Consider the following 4,449-nt stretch of genomic DNA (forward strand, 5'->3'; position numbering starts at 1 on the left):
TCTGGCCCGTCTCTCACAGGAGGCTTGGTCAGTCAAAATATAGTGTGTTCCGTGAGTCTATGCCACAATACACATCATATTTCCTACTGCCTATGACCTCCAGTCTCTCAAACGCAGTGTGTCCAGGCATCTCGAAGTGAATGGGTCTTGAATTTGGCACACCGTTACTTTGTTTTTATTTATTTATTTATTTTTTTGAGGGAACAACATTGTGGGCTCCTAACCTTTGGTTCCTTCTTCCTTACATTAAAAAATGACAGACAGAAGTAGACAGAGACAGAGAGAGAGAGAAACAGACAGATATAAGCGGACAGACAGAGAAGCAGGCAGACAGACATAAGCCGACAAAGAAGCAGGCAGACAGACATATGAGGAGATGGAGATGTGGCAGGATATAAGGAGACAGATAAGCAGGCAGACATCCATAAGCAGACAGACAAAGCAGCAGGCAGACAGACATAAAGCAAACAGAAAAAGAGACAGGCAAACAGACAGAGCGAAGCAGACACACACACAGAGAAGCAGACAGAGAAGTACATAATCAGACAAACAGACGGAATAAAAACGAGGACACTCCTCTCATCCTCAGTAGGAGAGAGAATTATAAAAAACGACATACAAATAACCACCCCACGTACTGCATTCCGTACAGGTTACCACGTCACATACAAATATAAACATCAACTTTCTGCCCTTCGTACCATTCAGGAAGAAATTTCGTCTACATTTCTCTCCCATCCTTGACTACCCACCCCCCTCCAGCCTCGATCCCCTCCCCCTAGACCCTCACTTCCCAGCCGCGATCCTCCTCCCTCTCGACCCCCTTCCCCTCCTCCTTCTAAAAAGTGACGGGTGTGCTGAGTTGTGCCAGAGGGTTTTACCTTGGACTGGCACCTTATTGTTTTTATAATGGGTGTGCATAGACATGCATGGGAATAGGGGAGAGATGGGGAGAGGGGGAGGGACTGAAAGGGAAAAGGGAAGGGTTGGAGGGGAAAGAGAGGGGGTTGGAGGGGAAAAGGGAGGGGTTAGCGGGGATGAGGGAGGGATTCGAGAGTATGACACTGGGGAAAGGAAAAACAGGTTGAGGAGATTGGGAATTTGGGGGAAATTAATCTCGGTATCCCGAGAGATCTCTTATAAGCTGAACATTATCGTCTGGCTTATCCAGAATACGAGATTAATAAATGTCACCATAGCGAAGGGTTAATGATAAATATACTTTCATTCAGAAGCGCCTGCCCGAAGCTAGATAATGTCGCCTGGGAGTAAACAAAAGCCTGATGAACATGACTAACGTAAGGGATGAAGGAGGGGTTGTATGGGAATGATTGCTGCCAAGGGTGGAGAGAAAGAAGGGCCATAGCAACCACTGTCTGGTGGGGGGGTGTTGTGGGAGGGCAGATGGGTGGACGGATAGAGGGGAGTGCATGTGCTGAGGCAGAAGGGAGGCAGGGGAGGATGGACTGAAAGGAGAGGAAGGGAGGTTAGTGTGGGGAGAACTGGGAGGTAAGAAATCACTTTATTTTCTCTGTGGGGTGTGTATCTATGGGATTAGGGGAGGAAAGGAGTAAGGGAGAGGGGAGAGAGTTGAGATGGGCTAGAAAGAGGAAAAGGGGGGTAGAAGGAGAGTTGGGGACAGGCAAGAAGGTCAAGAGAGGGGAAATGGAGGTGGAAGGATCTTAAGAGTGTTCGGGACAGGTTAGTTAGGAAGGAGAATGAGGAAAGAAGGGGAGCTGAAGAGGGGAGAGGAGGAGAAGAGATGTCAGAAGAAGGAAATTGAGTCTATAATATGAAAGGACGAAGAATGAAAGAGGTAGGGGAAGAAATGTGAGGAAAGGAAATATAGTTGACAGACAGGGTTGGAAAGGGGTGAAAGGAAACAGGAAGAAGAAGCCCAAGAGAGAGATAAAGACGGAGGGAGGATTGGAGAGAGGAACAGAAGAGAGGGGTAATAACTGGAGAAATGTGGAAGGCATGAGATAATGAGAAAGAGGGGGTTGAGGAGAGGCAGGGAAGGGGTTTGGGAAAAATGGAGGGAGTTTGTAGGTCGTTAGTGTGAATCATTGGCATCCTCATCTTCAGCTGGCCTTACGTGGGAGAGTTAATGGATGGGTTAATGGGAAAGGATGGGATGGAGTGGATGGGTGGGTGGGTGGGTGTGAGATGGACTGTGTGTGTGTGTGTGTGTGTGTGTGTGTGTGTGTGTGTGTGTGTGTGTGTGTGTGTGTGTGAGGAGTAATGGGTAGGTGTAGGAGGGTTAATGGATGGGTGTGGGTGGAGTAATGGGTAGATGGAATGGGTGTTGGAGGGTTAATGGGTGAGTGTAGATGAAGTAATGGGTGAATGTAGTGGGGTAATTGGGGGTGTGTGGCAAAGCAGTGGCTAAATGTGTATGGGTTAATGGGGGTATATGAATGGGTGTGGGAAGGGTAATGGGTAAGTGTGGATGGGGTAATAGGGGTGTGGTGATTAGTATGGGAGGAGTATATGAGTGACAATGGGTAAACAAAACTGCGAAATATTTAATGCATCTCAAGCTGTCCCAAAAAATGTGTGAGAAATATTAGATCAATGTTCGTAGGCAAGTTTTAAGTCATTGATATTATTTAGTGGGTCTAGATCTCAACCGCAACGGAACTACAATTACTGATGACCTTATGAGCAAAATTAATATCCTTCATAATTCACTAATGGCTAAGAATTGGGCCCATGCTGTTTTTTTTTTCTTTCTACCTTTTTTTCTTTTTCTTTACACAAAATTAGGAAAGTAATATTTTGAAGTGTGTTGTCTGTTTCCCGGGACTTCTCTATTTATTGTATTTATTTACACTTAATATAGATTTATATGACTCTCTCTCTCTCTCTCTCTCTCTCTCTCTCTCTCTCTCTCTCTCTCTCTCTCTCTCGGTTGGAAGGAACTGGCAACAAAAACGATAAGAAAAGTGATTAATAATTACTCATTTCCCCTCATAAATGTTCTTCTCATTTCCCTTATGTTGATATTGCGTTATTCATTTCCAATTTGCTTTCATTTCCTTTTCCTCATTCCATCACCTTCATTTCAAGCGCACTTTCCCCAACTCTTGAGAAATGACCCAGAGTGAGAGTTGGGCAAAAAATGAAAATGAGTGATGGAAGATGAGAGATTCAGGTCGCTTTGTTTTGTCACAAGTGGTGCGGGGCTGAGACGGGGAAGGATGGAGGGTGTGTGTGAGGGTCTTCTTTGTGAGAAATAGATACCGGTAGAGGTAGATAGATAAATAGATATGCAGGCATATAAAGACGCGCACACACAGGGGGAGGCGGTGACTGAATCGGTAGAGAGGCGGCCTGCAGTCCTGATGGACCCAGGTTCGAATCCCGACTGGGGCAGGGAACAGTTAAAGGATTTGAATTTCATAAAAGCAGACTTTCCTGATCTACCAGATGACCCGCCGTCATGTCATAAAAGTACCCCCGCTAATACCAATACACCAGTCCTGTATGAGACAACCCTAGCATGTATTCAATATGGACGGTGGGTGTTAGCGCCGAAGCGGTGACATGTAGAGAGGTGTATGGTATGTAGGAGGACTACTGGGCCTTGAGAGCAGGCTGTGAAGCCTATGCCCAGAGTCGGACACAAAAAAAAAAAAAAAAAAAAAAGTAACATATAGACAGGCAGACAGATGAACTTGTGTGTGTGTGTGTGTGTGTGTGTGTGTGTGTGTGTGTGTGTGTGTGTGTGTGTCATTCTTATCGTTCATAAAGGCTCCAACACTCATGCATGCGTCGGCCTTGGTCATGTAATGGCGGCTTTCCACACTGCACGATTTCCTGCAGCCTCCGTGTTCAGTCCAATATTCCTGGGGTCACAGTCTGTGCCCTCGTTCCAGGTCGTCTTTGGTCTGCCTCACGCAACTCTACCGTACCCTCGACCTTCACACTTACTTATATATTTTATATAAATATTTTATCTGTCTGTCTATCTGTCTGTCTATATCTATCTGCCTAGCTATCTGTCTGTCTGTCTGTTTATCTATCTATCTATCTGTCTGTCCATCTATATATATATATATATATATATATATCAGATGGAGAGAGAGAGAGTCAGCGTCAGAGTCAGAGACAGATATGAAAGAGTCAGCACAGAAGTGGGACACACACAGGATCAAAGAAGATGGGAAGAGGAAGAAGGAAGGACGAGGAGAAATGTGGGGAGAAGGCAGGATTTCCTCACCCCCTTGTGACCTATAATAAGGGAAGAAGAGGAGGGGAGACAGGGTTATAAAAAAGGAAGAAGGGAGGAGAGAGGAGAGGGATGTGGGAAAGAAGACAGAGGAGGGAAGTGGGCGAGGAAGAGAGGAAGAGAAGAGGGAAGAGGACGGAAGTGAGAAAAAATTAGGAAGGATGAAATGAAGAGAAGAAGAGAGAGGCAGGAAGAACTGAGGGAAGACAAAGGGGTAG

The sequence above is a fragment of the Coenobita brevimanus genome, chromosome 22 (genome assembly GCF_032717465.1).
Source record: "Coenobita brevimanus isolate Jiangsu-jjx chromosome 22, ASM3271746v2, whole genome shotgun sequence".
NCBI lineage: Eukaryota > Metazoa > Arthropoda > Malacostraca > Decapoda > Coenobitidae > Coenobita > Coenobita brevimanus.